Source organism: Microcebus murinus, chromosome 9, assembly GCF_040939455.1.
Source record: "Microcebus murinus isolate Inina chromosome 9, M.murinus_Inina_mat1.0, whole genome shotgun sequence".
Taxonomy (NCBI): domain Eukaryota; kingdom Metazoa; phylum Chordata; class Mammalia; order Primates; family Cheirogaleidae; genus Microcebus; species Microcebus murinus.
Window position 1 is genome coordinate 94,649,769 of NC_134112.1, and position 25,104 is coordinate 94,674,872.

At 36.8% G+C, this 25,104-nt stretch overlaps 1 protein-coding gene across 1 annotated transcript in view; it reads left to right on the top strand.

Moving 5' to 3' along the window:
* CNTNAP2 (contactin associated protein 2) overlaps positions 1–25,104 on the top strand; it is a 1,865,599-nt gene that overhangs the window by 21,851 nt on the left and 1,818,644 nt on the right. The gene's annotated exons all lie outside the window — the stretch shown is intronic.

Here is a 25,104-nt window from a genome sequence, read left to right on the forward strand (position 1 = left end):
TAAATTCCCTGGCATTTATGCTAATATGGTGATATTTTGGTTTAAAAAAGACAATCAGGGTTAGTCGTTCTTATTAAAGTAGACTCACAAAGAACTGCAAAACTTTACTATTAACATGTTTTATATCTTAAGTTATCATCAAGAGGCTTTAAATGTCAAGCGCTAACGCAGGTGGGGGAGTCAGGACAGAAGAGGCAGGAGAGCACACTTGCTCTAAGTCTAGATATTTCAGTGTTATGGGGCAATGGGTGTGGTTCAGCGGGGTTCTCAGAGTGGTCGTGAGAAAGTTCATGCTGTGTTCTGTGAGGAGGATGCCCTGTGCCTAGCGAGTTTTCCACAGGCTTCGAGAATTGGAAGAAAAGGCCAGGGGTAGCAGGCAGGTGAGACATGCTCTTTATTGTCGGGGGGATACAGCAGTGGTGAAAAGCATGGCTGAGAACATGGTGAGCATTTATATGTGGCTCTGAACAATAGTGACAGCACGCCATGGGAAAGCACGATCACATGGTATCACGCAGTAGATAACACGTTGGTTACATGAGTGTGCTGAGTCACGTCTCCCAGGAAGGCCAGCTAACCAGGGGTTCTGGACCAGAAAAAACACTGCGGCAGTCATCTTAGTTTGGCCTAAGAAACCTGTGGCCTTTACAAATGCAGTTTCCCTTACATTCCACCCCTTAGGTAACGGGAGCCGACACACGGGCCCATAGGGAGGCCCCTTGGGCACAGCGGCCACCACAATAACACAGGGAACAACACAGTATTACCAGACCACAGCCACTAAAAGGGTCCAAAGCCAGGAGGATGAGAGACGTTCCCATCATTGCGGTAGTGGGTCTCCAGTTAATTGTTGGATGGCCTATACTTTGTCATCAACTTCCTTCAAGGCAGAGGAAATATCCTCCTGGCTATCAGGTTTATATACACAACATTCAGTATGTATGATTGTACATGTGGCCCCCTTGGGCTGCAGTACAAAGATCAAGGGCCATGTGGTTTTATCAAGCCACTTTCCTTATCTCGGTGACTTCACCCACCAGGAGGGTCAAGGCCTGCCTGGTTTGATTCAGGGCCGAGCAGTATGCTCCACTAGGGCATTTACTTTTATTTCTACCTTGATGGCTCCACCCCCAGGGGAAAAGATAGCTGCCAGGTAGAATCACCATGGAGTCCATTTCGCCAGGTGCCAGCAGAAGAACACGGCATTCCAATTATGTGGTTTCTTGGTAAAGGTGGGGAGGACCTTCCCCGGGACATATGGCTATCCCCACCTGCACCTTGAGTGCACCTTTTCATCAAACGAGTGGGAAGATAAAGCCACCCATACCTGCTAGCCAACCTTGGGCTTGTCATGTAGGTGCTGACAGTGAGGTCCTTAAACATAGCCCAGTTATTAGTGTGGACATGCACTAATAAGGGTTTTGGGTAGTTCTCCAGCATCATCCCATATCATGCGGGCAGCAGCCTTAAGCCATTTAAGCAAGGAGTGGTGGCCATCACCATGGCGACCACTTGTCTGTAGCCTCTGCCAGGGAAGGATGTATAGTCATGGATGCCAATTGCTCCCTCTCCATTGGGGAGCACAGGATGCTCTGTGTCCCTTCACCCCATAAACGCAACAACGAGGCAGGCACAGTCTCCCCAGGATGCCACCTGCAGTGTTTCCCAGCTCCCGCAGCTCCATGGGGGTATAGGCAGACTAAGAGACATGCTCCGTTACTGTGGGCGTGCCCTGCGCCATGCCCTCCACCCCGGGCCCCATGGGCCGTGCATGCTCCATTCTCTGTTTTACCACTGGGGAGGGGGCTCTCAACAGAGGGAGGGCCCCTGCCCTTAGTCTCCTGAATACTTGCAGTTTCATCAGCATCCAAGGTTGGACTACTCCGTTAACTCGTTCTCCAACTCCTGCACCACCCGGGCTTCTAAATTTTCCTCTGTCTCTTGTAACTCCCTTATCTGGGCTTCTTGGGCACCCTTACGCTGCTCCCAGAGGGCTATAAGGAAGGGCCAGCCCACCTACCAGCGCTGCTCGCTCCCTAGGCTGCAGCGACTTCTTCAAGGCCTTTTCCAGACCGGCAGGAGTACATTCTACCTGCTCCCACCCCATGGCAGAGGCCCGCGACATGAGGACCGCTGTCACTGGCTGCCACAAGCCTGTAGGAGGCCACGTGTCCTGGAGAGGACAGTTACCCCTCCGGATCCTACTGACTACGCCAGGTGTGAGGATGATGTTCTGCGACTGGCGTGTGCTCCAGCACAGGCCTCGGGAATCGGAAGAAAAGGTGAGTGACAGCAGGCAGGTGAGACATGCTCTTTATTGTGGGGGATACAGCAGTGGCGAAAAGCATGGCCAGGAACGTGGCGAGTGCTTATATATGGCTCTGAGCAATAGTGGCAACATGCCATGGGAAAGCGTGATCGCATGGGTTCACGCAGGAGGTAACACCTTGGTTACATGAGTGTGCTGACTCACACCTCCACGGAAGGCCAGCTAACCAGGGTGGCTGGGCCAGGAAAAACACTGTGGTGGTATCTTAGTTTGGCCTAAGAAACTGTTGCCTGTACAAACGCAGTTTCACTTACAGCTCTCCCAAGGTGTTTAATCCTATAGAAATTCAGAATTGGTTGGTTGGTTGCTTAGTTTGCTGTGGTATGGGTTGGTTCTGTAACAGGTGGGGCTGCCTAAGAACTTTAATGACATCCTCCTGTGCTAGTTCTCTAAACTCGGGGACAGGTAAAGGCAATTGAGAGATTCACATTGTTTTAGGCTCTAGGCCAGCCCTCTCATTTAATATCCAGCAGTTTGATTTCTGCTGTTGGGTATACGTACATGTTGCTTTACAAAACTTTGGCCTGCTTTGAAGTATCAAAATAGCACTGTTACTGTTTGTGGCGAATTGATATGAATCCCAGCACAATGAGCAGATGGTATGTTTTAGCACCATGTTTTGTGATTTATGATAAAAATACTGTGCGTGGCTATTCCTCATGAAGGCGCTTATGAGTGATAACTGTAAGAAAAACAATTATACCTACAAATGAGGAAAATATTAGAAACAAGCTTGTGTGATCTATTAACATCTTAACTATCCAGTTATTTACCTGTGTTAGGTATTTTCTAACTTTTCTTTGGGTTTCCACCATGAAGCATCCTTTATCAAGTCTTACAAAAACAGAACTAATATACTTCTATAAGCTGCAATATGAATTTTATATTTTGATTTGCTCTGAAACTTTGTTCTTTCTTAAGACTAACAAGTAAATCATAGAGTGAATAATTTTCAGTCCTAAAATTGTTCTGAAAGTATAATTTAAAATTTCTTTAGGCCATAGTATATGCTTCTGGAAAAGGTAATATATTTCTTAAATATCTACTTACCTGCCACACAGAAATAGGAATGTTTCACTTGTGTTTAAGAGCAAAGTGGAATATTTGCTTCTTTTGAAATGTTTTTGGCATCTTTTTCTCTTTTGCCTCCTCTGCTACACATAAAAAAAAATGCCTAGTGACTGAAAGAAGAGTGTGAGCCTCTTGATTCCTCTGTACCATTAAAATGTGAATAAAAGTCATTTAAAATTATCATGAAAACCCTAAGAAATAAGAAAATACATGTGTGATTTTGTTAATGCAAAGCCTCTAATCTCATGGAAACACTCATGGAAGAGTATTTTTTGACTAAAAAGATAATTTTGTGTTCCACAACCTTAATAGTTTGCCAAAAGATAGAACCAAGGTTACTTTTGTAAAAAGTAACATTTAATTACAATTTAAGTTAAACAATTTTAAATAAAATTGCAATTTAAATGTAGCCTTTTAACAGAAATGTTTTTATTTTAAAAATAAATTTGAGAAAAGACCAAATTATACTTAATATAGAATTATTTAAAAATTTACTGAAAGATTATCTATTATTTCTTAGTTAGCATCATATTAAGTTGTCTTTATAATGGGGTTTGGTTTTTATTTTTAATTTGTTTCAAATTATGCTTAAATTGTCTTCAGTTAAATTTTGCTTTTACAAATGAAGCTAAAGCCAGATATGTGGTATAAAGTAAAAAAAATATCCAAAGAGGGAAAACTTTCTGAAGCTCTAAAACTGTAAAACTTTAGCTATGAATTGATAACAAATGTCACATTGTCATTTTAGCATTTTTCTTCTGAGAATTCCATGAGGAAATTGGTGCAAAATGACATTTTTTTAACTAGAAAAAATATAATGTACTTTATGCTTGTATATTAAAATGGCATTGAAGGTCTGAAGAATACAGAAATCTTGACAACCCACCACAAATTTATTAGGTCCATTCGTGCATGCTTTCATCTCGTATTTTTTCAATCCCTTGACTTTTGGTATTGATAATTTTGTTATTGTTATTACTTTTAATCATGTGTTACTATGCAGCTTTCATACAAGTTATCTTTTTATGCTACTATTAAATCTGTAAGTGATAAATGATCATGAAATGAGTTTACATATTGAAAAACAGACAATATTACTCACATATATTCAGAATATTTTAATGTACTGAGTAAGAAATATAACCTTTGGACACACAGACCTTGGGGTCCATTTTCAGTTTGGCTGATAAACAATGTGCTTTATATTGGCCAGGCGCGGTGGCTCACGCTTGTAATCCTAGCACTCTGGGAGGCCGAGGCGGGTGAATTGCTCAAGGTCAGGAGTTCAAAACCAGCCTGAGTGAGACCCCGTCTCTACTATAAAAAATAGAAAGAAATTAATTGGCCAACTAATATATATATATATATATATATATATATATATATATATATATATATAAAATTAGCCGGGCATGGTGGCTCGTGCCTGTAGTCCCAGCAACTCGGGAGGCTGAGGCAGTAGGATTGCTTAAGCCCAGGAGTTTGAGGTTGCTGTGAGCTAGGCTGACGCCACGGCACTCACTCTAACCTAGGCAAGAAAGCGAGACTCTGTCTAAAAAAAAAAAACAAAAACAAACAAAAAACAATGTGCTTTATAACACTTTTAATCCTCAATATCTCTTCTGAAAATGTGTATGTGTAGTCACATTTAGTCTATAACGGGGGAAATCTGTTGCTCACATAGTTGAAATTTCTTTATAAATAAAACTCACCTCATCAAAATGACATAACAAAAAAACTTTAAAAAATACATTTGTAAATGGCATATTCTATGCCTTCTTGACCTGAACACAATGTAAAATAACCCTGAGTACATAGGAATGTGACATTTATCAAATACAGGTGTCCCTTCATTTATGATGGGGTTTTGTCCCTATAAACAGATTGTAAGTTGAAAAATCACCTTAAATTGAAAATGCATTGACTACACCTAACCTGCTGAACATCACAGGTTAGCCTAGCCCACCTTAGATGTGGTCTGAACACTTAACCTTAGCCTACAATTGGACAACATCATCTGGATAGTCCGCTGTAGTGTGTATTGGTTGTTGAGCCTTGTGATTGCATGGCTGACTGGGAGTTTTGGCCAGTGCTGCTGCCCGGCATGCTGGAGAGTGTCATGATGCATATCTCTACCCCAGGAAAATATCAAAATTCAAGATTTAAAGTTTCTATTGAATGCATATTGCTTTCCCACCATTGTAAAGTCAGAAAATCCTACATTGAACTATTGTAAGTCAGGAATTGTCCGTATACTAATTTAATTATTATCTCAGTGACCAATCAGATCTGTGGAACCGACATGGCTTTAGAACACTGTGCTTTGCAATTTTTTCCTGTTGATGTCAGAAGTCTCTTTTTTGACTGTTGACTCAAAAAAGACTTCTAAAAACCATTTAAAAAGATTATGGAAGACCTATATATGTTAGAAAATGCAGTAATCTTCCATTTTAACAAAACTCTGCATGCCTTTGAGGTTTTTTCTGTGTTACTGATGTTATTCAAAATTTCTGTTTGTGACATGTGAGTTTATCATGTTTTTAATCAATGTGGTCACTCCTTCATTCAGTCAGTTTTTTTAAAATAATTGATTTGTTGTACAAATGTAATAGATTTTTGTATAAGACAGCCCCAAATTCAACTAAGGGACTATATTTAAGAAGTTTGTGGAAATAAAATTGTCTTAATATCCATGAACATCAATTTTTTACTTTGCAAGTTAACTTGGAAAATAGTACTTGCTTGAGTATACTGTGAAGCAGAAATGGAATGGCATATGTAAAATACATAGCACAGTAAATGGCATAATGTTAGAAGTATTAATATTTAATAAATGTCAGTTCTCTTTTCATTATCTGTGTATAAAGCTAACACATAATTCATAACTGGTTGTAAGGATCTAGAATTCCTGTTAGCTCCAGCCCCCAGCCAAAGCCCCCTGCTGGAACATCTGTGCAGCTCCAAGGAGTCTGACTCTATCAGATGTAACACGTTCATGGCTGTCTCCCCTCCACCCTTTCTTCTGGTTGACCGGCTTCTTTGTCTCAGACTATGACTAAATAGATTTTGCCTTTACTGCTGCTGGAGAAAGCACCATTTCCCAAAATTCCATCTTGTAGACAATTTACTACAACAGATGAACTAGAAAAGAGAAAATGAGACATTGCCTTGTGTTTTCAAGGTTTTCAAGGGTAGATAAAGACGTAGTAGGGTTCTCGTGCAATGCCAGGATTGATGGCGGAGAATCCTTCTTGTTCAGTGACTCAAGACACTGACATAATCGTCCTCCATCATGCGTGGAAAAGGGGAAAATATCAAAGAGGGGATTTGGCAAAGGAAAAGTGACAATAGTAGTGAATTCCTTGACAAAATAGACCAATCAGTTTCTGACATACTGAAACCTCTGTCTCTTCCGTATCTCTTCTTTGACTTCTTTTAAAACCTAGTTCTAAAAAGAGCCCTGAGCCCGCCTTCAGGCTCCCATTCACCTATGACTAACACCATTCTCTACCATTCCCCTGAATCGCTTTGTTGTCATCTGTGTCTCTGTCCTGAAGTATCTGATACCTGTGGCAACTAATGTCTCAGAACCATGTCATTAAGACGTGCGGTTGGGAAAATAATTAGGTAGATAGGAGGACAAAGCATTTAAAATATGTTCTCATTTATTAATTCTCATCATTCTTAGCCATTAAAAGTATTCATTCCCTCAGGTGTTTGGCTTGAGGTTGAAAAATCCAAAGGACTGGCAGCCTCTCCCTTTAAGTTTCTTTTGGGTAGAAAATAAATGCTGGTATTTCAGTTCTTGGTAGGAACAAACAATAGTACGTTGATAATGGATCTTCATTTAAGTCTCATCATACAATTTACTCTCTACATCAACCATAACTGTGAGGAAAAGGGAAGAGAATTGGTATTCTTTCTCCTCTTTCAAAGGAATAGATTCTCCAAGAAATAAGAACCAAAGGGAACATTTTAGAAATTTGCTGTAGTGTTTTTCTTGGTTAGAATGAAGGCGGTGGTGGCTGTTGACATTTAGAGGATGAAAACCAGAACTTCTAGAACATCTTGTGATCTGCCTGTCAGGCCTACCCCTTAAAGAACTTCCCACCCCCCCCCCAACACTTGTGAGATTTGTGCAGTTGAAAATTTTGTTTAGAAATATATGAATAGACATTAACTAAAGTTATATATAAAGACAAAGTATATTACATAATTTCAGCATGCAATAATTTTCTAGATACAGCAACTGTGTGAATGGAGGAAACTGTATTTTGCTTACATCATTACTATGAGATTTCACCATTTCAGAAAGTGACAATAACCCTGCTGCTTATGGTGTTTGAGTGGCAAATACAATATATTTGTGTTAGTCTATATTTGTAGTTATTACATTCAAGGTGATTCTAGGAATAATAAAACATCTGCCTACTTTATTATTATGTCTTCTAATGTAGTACTGCTTGAATAATTACATATTGAAATATATATTGTCAGTATAAATCACTTTCCTCTTATTGCACTGAAATGATTAATGTTTAAATTTTGTGGGTAGCTAGATTGTATTTTACATGGATTTACTTCAGGCTGAGGGACAGTCTGTTCTGATATCCATCTGCCTTTTGGCTGGCCAGAAGCAGACTATGTTGATTGTTAAACACTATGAGAAATATACTTTTTACTTGCTTTAACATTTGTGGGTAAGTGTTCTATATTTAAATGACATTTATGTCATTAAACATCTCCGATTCATTTGTGAATTCTTTTTTAATTGTAAGATTGTAACTTTCAAGAAAACATAACATTTTTTCCTCATATTACATGGTTTTCTTTTCAAGCATTAAAAGTATGTTACTGAGTTCTATTAGTGAATTTGAATAATCTTATTTCCTCTTCATTTTATAATTCATTATACATTATTAAAATTTCAATAGTGCATTTTACAAAATCCTGTAAGACATGTGTATCATTGTATGCAAGAAATTAAAAATTAAAATATTATGTAACTCAAGATTAAGTTATAAAAAAATTTAGTAAGCATTATTAAAGACTCATATTCTTTAGGATACTATTCTTTAATATTATGTTTCACTAGAAAAGATTATCTCAAACAGGTCTCAGTATGATTTTTCCTGTTGATATTCAGAGATACTAACTCCTGCTGTTTTTTTCTTAACTCTATAATATACTAAATGTCCTTTGTATTTCTGCATTATTAACCTACACCTTACAATGTTACAGTCAACTTTGGAAGTAACCACTCCATTGAATACATTAAAAAATATTTGCAATATGAGTAGAAACTCTTAATAAGACCAGGGCTGCTGCTAGACTGTGAGAAGTCTGTAGGAAATAGAACATGTTGCTCCTCCATACCCTATGCAGATAGTTCCTTTCTTCATTCCTCCTTCCTTTCCTATTAAGAGATACTACCTTTCACAGCTTTGTGGACAGTGGGTGGACTAAAGTTTAGCCAGGGACTTGCTCCTTCAATTGGACGCCTTTGTGCAACGAACAAACTTCATACACAGGCATAATGATGCCAAACATCATTTGGCTATGAATTAAAAGGGAAAAATAGAAGAAAAAAAACTGTTTAGTACTTACAAGGGAATGAAAGATGCTTTATAAGAAAATAAGGAAACATTTGAGAGGAAGAAATTGAAGACAGAAAAGTCTATCTCTAGCCAATCTAATCTCTTTCCCTCTCTCTCTCTTTTTTTTTTTTTTTTTTTTTTTTGAGACAGAGTCTCACTTTCTTGCCCAGGCTAGACTGAGTGCCGTGGCGTCAGCCTGGCTCACAGCAACCTCAAACTCCTGGGCTCAGCGATCCTACTGCCTCAGCCTCCCGAGTAGCTGGGACTACAGGCATGCACCACCATGTCCGGCTAATTTTTTTTTGTATATATATTTTTAGTTGGTCAATTAATTTCTTTCTATATTTTGGTAGAGATGGGGTCTTGCTCAGGCTGGTTTTGAACTCCTGACCTCGAGCAATCCGCCCGCCTCTGCCTCCCAGAGTGCTAGGATTACAGGCGTGAGCCACCGCGCCCAGCCTCTTTTTTTTTTTTAACTTAAGGTATACCCACTTACAAACAGAAAACAAACATTATGCCATAAATTACATGATTATGATCGATGTAAAATTTCACTTTATGTTATCCTACTTTTATTTTCTCTTCCAATTCCATGTGAAATAATAAATCTTTTGGTTTGTATTAACAGATGCCCTTCCTAACAAGGTTGTTAAATTTTTGTTATTTTTATATTGGGAGAAAGGAGGAAACGTGTTTACTTTTCATCTTATTATAATTTGAAATATGTATTCATAGCTATTTTTAGAGAAGTTTAAATGTAAGAATATTACTTTTTAAAATCTGTCTCATAAAGACCAATGTCTAGAAGGGTGTAGAATAGTTAGTAAAACTGAATTATAGTTAGCATATGAAAAACTCTGCCTTTTTAGCTATTTTTCTTTCTAAGAGAAAAATAAAACCTAGTCTCTCGGATTATTTTCCAAACCCAGAGACATCAAGCTGCAGGCTGATGCATTGCTGGGTTGCCATTGTTGTCTATGTAAATGGCATCCTCGGAATTACATGGTGTGGCTGTACACAGTGCCCCTGTGGGCACCACGGAGAGAATGACTTTACTCTTGTGTAGATTCTTTCAAATATCTTTAGAAACTGAAAATTCAAGAAAATTTTACTTTTCGTTATATAAAGTTTTTGAATATGAAGAACTTAAACTCACTTTTTCCTGAAGTCACAAGTGAGAAACACAGATATAACAGATTGGACTTTGTTAATGATATGCCTAAAATTAGATATTAAGTTATTAAAATTTTAGTTTTTCGTGAATGAGGGCAAAAACCTCATTTCCAAAAACTTGTCACATTTATATTATGCTGTCTCATTTAAGTTCCCAAAGGATTAAGTCCAGTCATATGATTGTTACTCCTATAAAGTTATTTTTATTCAAATGATGTAACCTCTAGGTATATATAGTTTCGAAACCCTTTTCAGAGTGGCTTGCATTATAGTTTTTCCCTCCTATGGCATAAACATCTCTATTAGTTTCATTCTCTAATGTTTACAAATATGCAGTCTCCTAAAGAAATTAGTTAATTGCATGTATTTCCTGAAATAATTTGTTCAGTTAGTGAGAATTTTTCTAAAATAAGTTTACGGTCTTATTTTAGAATATAATGGATCTAAATCGTAATTTACTTTAAATAAGTAAAATTACACTATTTATGTGTTAACCTTTGCCCACATAAAACTTTTTATAACTTTTAACAGATTAAAAAAAGTTTTATTGCATTCTTTCCTGGTCCCAGGCTTACATTTCTTTTGGGTTAGTGGATGAGTATGTGTGTATATGCGTAAAACTCCAGGTTGCTTTGCTATCGTTGAGTGGGCTCTTGGGATTGCCGTCATTAGTCACCGATATTTAAGTACTTAGGCTGTATCCTTCTGGAACTTGGAGTCACACTCTCATGTTAATTCTTCAGAAGAGAAATACAGTGAAGATAAAGTATTACCTTGTTATTGGTTTTTCTGTTATTACTTCCTGCTTCCCATAAATCCTGTTTTCTTCTCCTGATAATTTTACTTTAATCATCTTTCCCATTAAGAACTTTTGACTTGATAACTGCATTTGCATGGATGATAAAACTAAGTCACTTACAACCACAAAGAGTGAAAAAATGAATGAAAGACCTTAGGCATGAAGGAAAAGGGCCTAATGAAATTCTCCAGATGAGTTTTCAAAGCTTCGGGGTTCAGGACAGGTCAGGGTTGGGAGGGAAATAATTCCATTGATGGATTTCATGAGTTTTGTCAATACAAGTTAGATTTTGGACTGGTCAGATATAACAGAAAACCCCAAAACAGTGACCCTACAAAATAAATCTATAATAGGTAATGCTGCCATTGTTCTGGAAACTCAAACTCTGTCAGAGTGCTATTGGTCATTTTTCATGGTTGAAAAAAGGCAACTACAGCTCTAGCCCCTGTATCCAGAATCAGAGCAACAGAAAGAATAAAAAGTCAAGGGCAAGAATAGTCCCCAGCTGGGTCACCTTTGGAGCATGCCTAAAAGCCTCACTCAGTGACTTCTATTTACATATTTTTAGCCAGAATGATGGCACCTGGTCTCACGTATTTCCAAATGAGACTAGAGTATATTGGATTTCAGCTGGGAACATTGCTATCCCAATCCAAATTGGGGAGCTATTAGGAAGAAAAAAATAGATGTTGGACAGGCAATTAAAAATCTTTACAGTAATATCTTTGAGAAAGGGAGACATTCTACATTTAGAAAAGTATAGATGTCTTTTTGTGTCCTTGACATAGAATGAGTAGAGTGAGAAAAATTGCCTGTGTGCTGGTTTCCTAGTGGAGTTACATGAAAAAATAAGAATCGTTCCCCTCTGCATGGTAGGCAGTTCTCCTGTGCATTGTCCAATTGTCCCCTAGTGCTTACTAACCATGGTCCCACAGCGATATAGACCTCCTTCTAGGCATAGACTAGGAAAAAGTCCCATAGAAGAGAGACTCCCATACTTATTTCCACTTCTAAAAATGAATATATAAAGTATAAGTTCCTCACATCTCTAGATAAATACTGTTTTGGTACACCATCTCTTGAAGGTAGGTGAATGAAAGTCCAACTACCAAAATGGGGGGAAAGAGGCAGGTTTTCGTCTTCAGGAGCGGCCGTGAGTTTGTATCTGTTGGCTTGCAACTTTCAATATGTAGGACAGAATTGCACACTTACTATATAATTCTGATAACGCAATTTGTTGTTAAATAGTCGAAAAATTAAATAGAAGTGAAAATAGAATTTAAAAGTACTAATCTCTAAATGATATATTTAGAGATTTTCTTTTTATTGAGATTATATTTTTATTAGATAAGATTAGATTATCTTATCTATTTAAAGATAAGAGGCCTGGCGCTGTGGCTCACGCCTGTAATCCTAGCTCTTGGGAGGCCAAGGTGGGTGGATTGCTCAAGGTCAGGAGTTCAAAACCAGCCTGAGCAAGAGCGAGACCCCGTCTCTACTATAAATAGAAAGAAATTAATTGGCCAACTGATATATATATAAAAAATTAGCCAGGCATGGTGGCACATGCCTGTAGTCCCAGCTACTCGGGAGGCTGAGGCAGAAGGATCACTCAAGCCCAGGAGTTTGAGGTTGCTGTGAGCTAGGCTGACGCCACGGCACTCACTCTAGCCTGGGCAACAAAACGAGACTCTGTCTCAAAAAAAAAAAATAAATAAATAAAGATAAGAGATTATATTTTTATTTTCTATTTATTTTCTTTTCTTTATATTTTCTTTTAAGAATATTGTCCAGCTCAAATATCAGATTAAGAATAGGACAACTGAACTCTAATGCAGGGGTCCTCAAACTTTTTAAACAGGGGTCCAGTTCACTGTCCCTCAGACCGTTGGAGAGTGCCCACTGTGGGCCCAGGATGAGTCGGCTGCTAAGCAGGACAGGCAGCCGTGACAAAAAACCCAGCGGGAGGGATAAATGTCCTAGGAGGGCGGCATGTGGCCCGCGGGCCATAGTTTGAGGATGCCTGCTCTAATGAGTTGAAAGAAGTATATTACTTATTCTAAGGCCTTTTGTAGTTTTATTTATTTTAAAAGAATTTAAGAATATTGTGAATTTTAAATAATGATAACAATAGCTTTCACACTTGGGAAAAAAGATTCTTTTAATTATGTGAATATCACATCTAATTAAAGACAGATTCGAACTTGAAAAATGTTATATGTTAAGAGCAAACATTCAGTAAGGGCCTGCTGTTTTAAAGGTGGATAGACTAAGGCCATAGAATATTTATGTCCCCTCCCATAGGAAGTTCACCATTTATTGAAGGAGACAAACACACACCACACATGACTAACTAAATTTGGCTTTCATCTTCCTCTGACCCATTCCATTAATTCAATAATGTAGAACTAATAATTATTGATATATTTTGCTCTTGTTAATACTTGCCAAGTTATTTGCTTTGAAGTTATTTATTGCAAAATAATTCCTTCGCTTTAGTGGATGTCTCTGCATTTTAGCATGTGTCATTTTCTTTGTGGAACCCCTAAGACCACCAGGATAAGATATTGAATAATTAACAGATAATATTGAAAAAGTAGTGGGCTAGAAAGATTTTAAAGATGCCATGGTGGGCATGGTGGCTCATGCCTATAATCCTAGTTTTGGGAGGCCAAGTTAGAAGGATTGGTTTAGGGCAGGAGTTCCAGACCAGCCTGAGGAAAAGTGGGACCCTGTCTCTACAAAAAATGAAAAGAATTAACTGGGTGTGGTATGATAGTGAGCACCTGTAGTCTCTGCCACTTGGGAGGCTAAGGCAGGAGGATCACTCAATCTCAGGAGTTTGAGGTTTCAGTGAGCTATGATGATGCCACTGCACCTAGCCTGGACAACAAAGTAAGACCCTATCTCAAAAACAAAATAACCACCCCCCCAAAAAAACAAAACAAAACAAAACTGATGCCACAGATGAAAATGGTTCACTAAATGTTGGGGCAAATGCTTTAAACATTTACTATTAGCTAAATAATATTTGGAAATTTTCCTGAGAAAGGAAATGTTTCTTCCTAAGTAGTTTCTAGATAATGAAGTATACTCCGGAGCTTGCAATATGCATTGGAGTGTTTTTGTTAGAAAAGGATCATAGTCTATCTTTCTATTTTAGGACAAATTGTTATGCTCGTGAATGGTTCATGGAAGATGTGAAATCTTTATGTCAAACTAACACCGTTTCCTTAGTTGGGCTACACGTACTTTGGTTTGTTTCATAAACAATAAAAGAAAATCTATATAGCCATTGTATACAGACTTTTATTTCAGACATATGACAACCCTGAAATGACTACTTCTGTTTCTTATCAAAATACTGCTGAAGTCCCCGTGATTGAAATTGCCAGGAATTCTACTTTGCTTGAATCTGATTTTTCTTCTTCCTTTCTAAAACACTGTAGTTAAACATTGGAACAATAATGGAGCAATGTCTCTAGGGACCGAATTATGTTTAATTGGGAAGGAAGCACACTCTCTCTTATTGCTTTTACTTCTTAAAGTAAGACTGTCAATTAGTAGACAGTGCAGCCCAATTGGAGCCAAGTTGTACTACATCCTATTAAGAGGAGAGATTCATAGAAACGAATAGGATTTCAGAATTCATGTCTTGTGAAAGGCCATTATAAGTGGGCAGCTAGATTTTGCCTGTCTTTTCATTCTGTAGCAGCATTATATTAGAAGGTGAAGGACACTCATATCCCCAAAATAATGGCTTTTGTAATGCAGATTAAGCAGGAAGCCTACCCACTTCTATTTTTCCCTAGGCATCTTCCAGGATCAAATTTTAATTAGTGACCTAAGAACTGCAGGCTCTGTATTCTATTATCAATTCATTTAGCCAGGTAGCATTGATGATTCACCAGTCACTCTGGACTATGAGTGAATCTGAGGGAGATTTAGAATAGATATCTGCTCTGTTATGTTGACCTCTTCATACTGTCTACACAATGAATTACGAAAATACTGTGGACATTCCAAATATTCTAATGCCTATTGGGAATCTCATTTTGTGTGGATGAGGATTTTAATTTCACATATTGACACTGAATTTTGCTAATTTTTGGTGTTTTGCTAAAATAGGTCATTTTATGAAAATTCTTAAATATATATATATTCTTTCAAGATGTCAAAATGGTTGCCTTGAAGTCATTTTCAGATAAGATTTGAATAATTCCCAGAAAAAATATGCTATTTTGTAGTAATGCTTTATTAGGAAATGGCCAGATATCTAGTTATATTTTTTAAAGATTGCAAATGTTTACTATAGTGTTGACTTCTGTAGTGCTCACCTTAATGAGCATCACAATAATCTTCTTTTATGTTTAAAATGATGCATTATAATCTCATCAGTACCTTTGCCAACCAGTAAATTATTAATATGGTGATGATCGTGTTAATGAAGCTACTTTATTAGATTTTGATGGATTTGGGGCTAGAGATTGTGATTGGGCCTTTGAAATATATAGAGTATTTCCTCCCAGGGCAAATCTTCTGGCTTTATTGAAAACTTTGCTGAAAACTCTTCATTACTCACATTATTGCTCACCTATTTTCCAATGACATGATAGTCCCTTTCAAAGAAACATAATAGTCTGAAAGTCAAATGTTTAATTTGCTGCTGCAAAAGAATGCACAATAGAATTCTCAATGTGGGGTTAATTACATAGTAATGAAAGAGTAAACCTATTGGGAAAATGCTCTGAGTAACATTGCTCTGTTTCCTCCTGATAAAGATGTGTATGCTTGTCTCATTTTTTATGCTGAGAAATTCAAAAGCAGGAGAAAACATTTAAAAGGTATGTTCATAAATAGTGAAGTTTTATCTTCTGTCAACATGATGAGAAAATGATGAACATGTATAATTATTATATTACAAAAGCAATCATTACAAATTAGTAATGCATAAGAATGTGACATTATATTAAAACAGGAGAAAACAGTAAATTAAAAATAATTGATAATATATAAAGAGAAATTGCTAATCTGAACAAAAAATAATAGGACAGTCACTTAAAACTGTCTCCATGTTTTGAATTTCTACAAATAATCCTTCAATCTTACTACCTCTAAATAATAATGTGTTTTGTTTTTTTAATTGCTACCTATGTTTTGTAGGTTTGCTCCATACTCCATTGGGTATGATCCCTATTTTATTAGATGAGCAAATTGAGGTTGAAAGAGAATAATTTTTTTTCTGTGTGATAAGATTCAAATTCTGATCCATTTGTCTCCCAAGGCTTTTTCTCATTCATTATCCTATACTGTCATCAAAGTCAATCCATGTACACTGAAGCATATATCAAAAGCTTGGAATTTCACAGAAAGAAACATTTTCTATTTAAATTTGCCCATTGTCATGGGTGGACAGTGGCTAATACAAAAGCACAGTCTGAGACTTACATTAAAACTACATTAATTAGGATAATGTGAGGGTAAACAAATAGACCAAACAACAGAACAGAGCACAACAGAACAGAGCAGAAAAGAACAGAACTAGGTCTACACAGGTATGGCCAATTGATTTTCAGCACAGGCACCAATGTAATTTAATGGGAAAAGGAAAATTGTTTCAACAACTAGACCTAGAAAACTGGATATCCATAGGGGAAAAAAAAAGCATATCTTGATACTTGCCTCATAATAAACGCGCGCACACACACACACACACAAAATAATTCTAGATGGCACACAGACGTAAATAGAAAATCTTTAACTCAAATGTTTCTAGAAGAAAATATAAGAGAATATTTTCTGGACCCTGGACCTGAGCCAGGTAGAGATTTCATAGAAATGCCCAATGGCGTTAGACACAAAAGAAAAAGATGATAGATTATATTATCATTAAAAACAAATAATAATAATAAAAAAAAAACACCTCTGCCTATCAGGGGAAAAGAAAACATTAAGACAATAAAAAAACCATAGGAGAAAATATTCCATGACACAAATTGTATATAGTTACCATGTTCAACATGATGTTTTGAAATAAAGATGACATTTATCTAAACAGAATAATCAGAGTCTCCATAAGTAAATAGGTTTCTGAGGAAAATTCCTCTTGGTAGGGATTATTTTATCACACCGTGACTACCATACTTCCTCAATTACTTTTTTTAGCGTGAACTTTTCCTGATTTACCTGTTTCCTTTTGGCATCAACAAAGACCCTGAGGTCAAACTATGAAGAAGACAGAAGTCTGGCTTCAATCTCACAGTGTTTAGTACATGTTGAGTGAATGGACTATTTTAGCTGTAGGACCTGGTTGTTCCTGCATTTCACAGTTGTCACAGAATCCTACTGCCTGGCTCTCAAGTTGCCACAAGCAATCATTTCTCCGCCTTTTGGCCAAGATCAAGTGTCACCTTGCCACATGCCATCTTAAACCTAATGCTGCCCACCTGTGTGTACCTGGCCAGTTTGAAAACCCATGTCGGGGCAGGGAACCTGCAGTTTGGGGGCCAAATGTAGCCTTCTGGATCCTTGAATGCTGCAGCCACTTGACTGAATTCAAATTTCACAGAACAAATCATTTTATTAAAAGAGGTGCGGCAGAGGAAGATGAAGCTTTTCTTGCCTGCTTAACCTTTAAGCCAATCATTTTTACAATGTTTTTTAACATAGGACATGGCCAAAAGGCTTTTCTGATACATCGATTTTTGTCTTTTAGTCTTCTTAAATAGCTGTCCCCAACCTTTTTGACACCAGGGATTGGCTTCATGGAAGACAGTTTTTCCATGGGCAGGGTGGGGGTTCTGGTGGGTGGAGGGGTTGCGGGGGCAAGGGGAGCCGGAGCGCATGGGGCAATGCCAGCAATGGGGACCACTGTAAATACAGATGAAGCCTCGCTCCCCGCTCACCTGCTGAGCCGGGGGTTCCTAAGTTTCATGGAAGACAACTTTTCTGCAGACATCGTGGGGGGGGGGCGGGGAGGGGGCAGAGCTCAGGCGCTGATGCAGCTAGGTTCCTAACAGGCCACCAACCGTGAGGACTGCAGTTTATATATGATCTATCTGTCTATCTATAAATATATATAAAATACTTAACCAGCTAAAACAGCAAAACTCTATAAAAGGACCTCTCGGAGAAAACTCATTCCATCCATATTCACTCCAGGTTTTTACCTTACCTTTATAAATAACCCTAATTTTAGTTTTTAATATATCTTTCTGGTGTTACTTATTATAGAATTAAGTATGTGTATATTTGTATGTATCTGCTATTTCTCTTCCTTTATAACACAAAATATAGCATATTATAGACTCTATTCTGCATATTGGTTTTATAATTTATTCATAGAGATTTTTACCTCTTTCTATTTTACACTTTACATGTTGTTTATATCTGTGGAATGTATTTTCAGACTGTCAAGAAGTTCCCTTGAGTATATCTCCTCGCTTGTTACTGTTTTTTTTTTTTACAAGGGTTATAGATTTTGTATATTAATTTATATCTTTGTAGGTTTTTAATTTCATTTTTTGAAATTTTATCTCTATTATATCATCCACCTAGAGGCAATTTAATTCTTCTCTCCAATTCTTATGTTTCTGGTTTTTCTTCTATAATTGCTTTATTAATACCTCCAATAGAATATTAAATAGTAATGTTGACAGTGGTGTAACATTAGATAGAAATCTCTATTACATTTTTAAAAATTGATAAATGAAAAGTTGTATAGATTTATGGGATATAATATTTTTGATATATGATACATTTTGGAACAAGTCAAGCCAACTAATTAACATATTTATCACCTTACATCATTACCATTTTTTGTAATGAGAATATTGAAGACCTAGCCTCTTAGCAATATTCATGTATATGTTATTAATATTATTAACTTCGGTTACCATTCTGTATAACAGAGCTCCAGAACTTACTCCTGTCTAATACTTTTATCCTTTAATCAACATCACCCCATTTCATACCCCTTCCCTGCCGTTGGTAACCACCATTCTATGCTCTTCTTCTATGAATTCAATTTTCTTTTAGATTCCACATGTAAATGAGATTGTGCACCATTAGTCTTCCTGTGCCTGGCTTATTTTCCTTAGCATAGTGTCCTCCCAGTTCATCCATGTGTCCATTGCAGAGTTGTTCACAATAGCCAAGATACAGAAATAATGTAAGTGTTCATCGGTGATGAATTAATAAAGAAAATGTGGCACATATACACAATGGAATACTATTCAGCCATGAAAAGGACAAAATCATATCCTTCGTGACAACTAAGCCAGGCACATAAAGACAAGTACTGTATTTTAATCTCATTCAAGTAGAATCTAAAGAATTTGATTTCATAGAAGTAAAGAGTAAAAAGGTGCTTACCAGGGACTGATATGGGCAGGATGGTGGAGGGTTTGCGCAGATAATCATCAAAGGATACATAATTTCAGTTAGATAAGAGGAATAATTTCAACAGATCTGTTGTACAACATAGTGACTAATTTTAGCAATATATTTTATTCTCAAAACTATTAAAAGATTGGATGCATTCTCACCAAAAAAAGGTAACTATGTGAAGTAATGTGTATGTTAATTATCTAGATTTAGTCATTCCACAATGTGTATATATTACTACTTCAAAATATCATGTTGTACTATACGTGGAGAGTACAGAAAATTTTATCTGTCAATTTAAAACACAATAAAATATTAACTTGAAGCCTGTGAAGGAGTTATCACATAGGCCATATACAGAAAATCTCTGCGAGGTAGGACTTTGTAATGAATACAAATTACCTAATGAAAATAGTTCCTTGATCTGCCTATAGGTGGGTCAGCCTGTTACTGTTGAGAATATCCTACCTTCCTACTGTTCCCTTAATAGGAAATTGTCCTAATAGGCGCTCTACTCATCAGCATTTCAACATAAAAAAATATACATTTCATGTTTACTCCCTGAGTTTTTCAGTGGCACAACTGCATGCACAACAAATCTTATCAAAATAAAAACAGCTTAATTGATTTTTTTCTTTGGTGTAATTCATCTTGGATTTTTTTCTTCATATAGTTTTATATATTTCACATCCAACTTTATCATGGTAACATCAAGCTGAATAATATTTTTATTTTCCGTTTCATAAATTATGGAAATGTTTAAGGTTATTAATTTTATTTTTCTATGTATTGCAATGTTTCTTCATAGGAAGTTGAAAATGATAATTAAAAATAAAATTTTAAAAATCTGTGGCCTTAAAATTTCTACAATGTTTTCATGACACTGATAAAAAAAACAACATAATTAAATACAGCTACATGTTCCTATCAGAGCTATGTTGAACTAGTCTGTAATGGAGGGCTTTTTAGTATAGACTGAAACTCACAAGCAAGAGTTGAAGTGATGTGGCCAAATTACTATATCGATCTTTTAATTTTAGGATGTCTGTGTTGTTGTTTCTTTGGAAATGATAGTCAAACTGTAAGAAAAGTGGAAAATCTGTAGAACAGCTGTTAAGAAATGGGTGGATTGGGTAGCATATGGTTTACAAAACCACCAGCGTATAAGTAGCCCAAAACATCTGAGACTATCAGTACAATGAAGCAGCCTATTTCTGTAGCCTCTGATCTGCTCTATCCCACGCGGAGGGCCTAATGGGGGAAAGAAACTACATTCTAAATTGTGCAGAACAAATACCTTAAAAGGGAAGTGTCTGGATTTTTATTACTTCAGAGACCTAAAAGACAATGTACTTTGAAGTTAGTTCCTTATGGTTAGCCTCTTTTACTTGATGTAGACACATTGTGTAAATTCATTGTCATATGAATAATACATAACAGCAATAATCTATTATCAGAATGTTTTTAGGTATTCATAAAGTACATTTTCTCTATCTAAAGGAAAAGCACCAGATTATTAAACTTCCCTTTTTATTTTATGATCTACTCTGCCTCCTCAATTCATTCCACCTTTCTGGTTTTCTTTTTTTTTTTTCTAAAAAAGAATTACATTGATATGACATTGTTATCAAAGAAGCAATTTGGAAAACACTGATTGTTCATTTCCATTTTCCCTCCCTGTTTCACTTTATGTTTTGAGCACACTATATCAGTTTGTACAGACTACGATTGAAAAAGAAGCTTACAATCTTCTTCAAATTGCTTTGCTCTTAGTTTTACAATGGGTGGTTTGGAGAAAGAATATGATGATGACTGAACTCCTAAAATAATGAAGTAATAGTTATTTTTTGAGAGGTAATATAATGATGTAAAAGTGGGCGAAAGGGTTGCTTTCTTCCTCTCTCTGATTTTATTTTTAATTTTTGGTTGTTTTTTACTCTTACACAAAACTTTCTATACTTAATTCTACAAGCTACATATTTAGATTTAGTATTTCTTTCTACTGATTTGAGGATTTGTTTTATCATATGCACCAGAATAAAGACTTGAATAAGAGTAAAACTTGTTCTTCTGCATTAGCCCAAAGTTGAGATGACTTAGACACAGCTGTCTCCATTTAGGCTCTTGAATATTCTTAAGGAATTCACAGGGAGAGCCAGGCGTGGTGGCTCACGCCTGTAATCTTGGCAACGAGGGAAGCTGAGGCAGGAGGATCGCTTGAGGCCAGGAGTTTGAGACCAGCCTGGGCAACATAGTGAGAGCTCTCACCCCCAAACTGGCCAGGTGTATATGCACCTGTAGCTCAAGTGACTTGGGTGGCTGAGGCAGGAGTGTCCCTGGAGCTCAAGAGTTCAAGGCTATAGTGATCTGTGACCACACCACTGCACTGCAGTGTGGATGACAGAGTGAGAACATGTCTGTAAAACAAACTAACAAAAAACATTGACAAGGAAGTCAATATTGAGTTTCAGATAACAACTGGAATTTTGACAATGCTCTTTAGATCAGTTGGATCCATGCTTCCATCAGTGCACACTTTCCGCCCCAGAGTGTCAGTGGGCATGGAGAGTATTCCTCGGAACCACAGCCAGGGAACCCTTGAGTGGCAGGGAACATGAGTTGGCAGTTGACAGCTCAGAGCTACCACCGGACCCAGCTCAATTCACTGACCACCATTCAGGCTACTCCAAGGAATATTTAAAACCTCTTAGGTTGTTACTCTACACTTGGTGAAAAGCATCTATAGACCCAAAGAACCTGGGAGGAATGTTCCCCTTCCATTCAGAGACCAAGCAGAAAGTTTTACGCTCTTCAAAGAGTTTTCTCCGCAAGTCTGTGATGCACAGGTGAAGGATGTTGAAACTGTACATTGTGGTTTTGCCTTCTACTATCGGGCATATTGTTTATAAGAATAAGAACAAATAATACTATGTTCCGGCGACCACATGCAGATATAAACTCCTTTAATCTCCACTACAAAGTTTTATGGTAAATACTGTTTAGTATTTCCATTTTACAGATGAGAAAATAGAGACTTTGAAAGGTCCTATAATTTTTAACCCTTTGCACTCGCTTGCTTTTTTCTTGATTCCTTTATTCTACTCAGGATTTAATTTTGTAAATACTCCAGATTTTACAAAAGTGTGGCAGTAGAATAAAAAACTGGAGTTTCTTTTCATACAAACTTATTTATTTGGATTTTTTTTATATTTCAAATTATTGATACATTCAAAGAGTAATTTTAATCTCTAATTTTTGCTAACCGTGTCGAGTCACACTCGACATCCGAGTGCAAAGGGTTAAAAGATGGAGAGCTCCTATGCAGGGAGGCTGTGATTTTGATCCATGTGTATCTAACCCTGAAGCCCAGACTTTTTAGTAGGCTATGCTTCCTCAGAGCTGGGGAGAGAGACCACAAATATATTTATTTTAAAATTACTGATAGTAATCTTATTCCTTAAGGCATTTAATCTAAATTGACTCCCCGAAAGCACTGTGCAGATGTTATCCAAAATTACAGTGATGTTTCAGGGCAACAAACACTAGAAAATTTAATTCAGCTAAGCGGTAAATTCTAAGAATCAGGGAATCTTTTTGTCTCCCATACCATTTTATTCTTATAACTAAGTGTTTTTGCCAGTCTTGGATAAAAAACAAAAATACTCGTTGAATTGAAACACACTGAATTGAATTCAAGTCATAGGCTTATTGTTGAGGCTTGGGCCTCCACAATATTTGCAGAAGGTGCTCTTAGAAGCTTTGCAACGAAGAATAGAGGTTAAGAAAGGAAATAAGTTTGAGTATTTATATTAAAAATAGTATTATAGACAGGAAATTCCTGTCTTCCACGTCAATCATCCTAGACCAGGGAAGCTATCAGCTCCTACAAATAACTCTTCTCACATCATCTGCAACATAACTATATTTAATTAAAAGCCGAAATCATCCCTGATGATAATCTACGTAAAGGAAAAAAAGATAATGAGCGAGTCTTAATTGGGCAGAGGTATCAAGTCTTGCGAAACTAATGTGGAGATGTCTAAGGGTTGCTATGTTTTTTCTTACATTATGTAATTATGTTGATAACAAGAGAAGTCATGGAGAATTCTTGTTCTATTTTTATATATAAGAATATATCAATATATTGTAAAATAATGTGGATCAGCTATTTAATCCATCCGTTGGAATCATAGACAGACACTGGTGATATATACGTAATGAGGAAATGGCAAATATAAATGTAATGACTTTATGTTCCTCTATATTTTGGAAAAAAATAAAGAAAATTTACTGAAAAATAAAGCTTACTATATGCTAAAAATTATGTACATAATATAGAGATCACAGCTTTTAAATTATTTTTATTTTTTCACAAAGTTCTCCTCTACTTACTGTTTTAAAGTATACACTGGCCAGGTGTATATGCACCTGTAGCTCAAGTGACTTGGGTGGCTGAGGCAGGAGTGTCCCTGGAGCTCAAGAGTTCAAGGCTATAGTGATCTGTGACCACACCACTGCACTGCAGTGTGGATGACAGAGTGAGAACATGTCTGTAAAACAAACTAACAAAAAACATTGACAAGGAAGTCAATATTGAGTTTCAGATAACAACTGGAATTTTGACAATGCTCTTTAGATCAGTTGGATCCATGCTTCCATCAGTGCACACTTTCCGCCCCAGAGTGTCAGTGGGCATGGAGAGTATTCCTCGGAACCACAGCCAGGGAACCCTTGAGTGGCAGGGAACATGAGTTGGCAGTTGACAGCTCAGAGCTACCACCGGACCCAGCTCAATTCACTGACCACCATTCAGGCTACTCCAAGGAATATTTAAAACCTGCTGCTTTATAGCATTTTTAAGGAAGTTCATCTTCGAACCTACCAAGAGTACATTGAAATCAGTTGAGTAGAAATCAAATCCAGTGAGGAAATTCAGGCACACTCAGGTCATAGATGACAAAAGATAAGACTGGAAAGTGAATCAAAGCATTTTTGGTTCAAAATTTGATATTTCAAGAGCATACATCCTTAATCTAATTTAGGTAAAATAAGCAAAAATAAAATGGGGTAAAATAATAACCAAAAAAAAAAAAAGGCAAAGTGGCAGAAATGAAACTTCTAAACATCTGTATCCTGGGGCTTTATTGCCTTAGCAATTTTTAGTAATATCTTGGAATCTGCATTTCTGTCCTCAATAATAACATTCCAACACTTGAGTTTATATATTAATCAGTGGCAAAGAGCTTTATAGTATAGGATTTCTGTCATTTTTTACGTTCTTCTGCAATTCTTAAAATATCATTTAAAAGGAAAGACTATTTAAGTGTATTTATAAGAAAGCTAGCAAACAGAAGAAAAGAGATCATTCACAGATTTACATAAAGTTGTTTTTTATTTAGGAATGCCTTTCTTTTCGAGGTTTATAATTGATGTCCGGTAGAATTGATCAAAGGAAGGGTAACTTCTCCAGACCCATCTCTGCTCTCTCCTTTTGCTCCAGCCTGTAACAATAAAAACCTGTATGCACACTTCCACTGGGACCTGCCTGCCCCTTTGAAGTATGTTTAAATGAGGTAGAATTAGTGATGAGTACGTTTTCTAAGTTTTTTCCATGTTTAGAAAATTGCTTCTTAAAACTGGTGAGTCAGCATTTAATTGGACTTTCAAACATCTCACGGCTTTATATCTTAAATGGTTTCCTCTCTTTTAAGTTTGCTTTCTCTAGGTATAAAATTAGTGCAGTAATATTT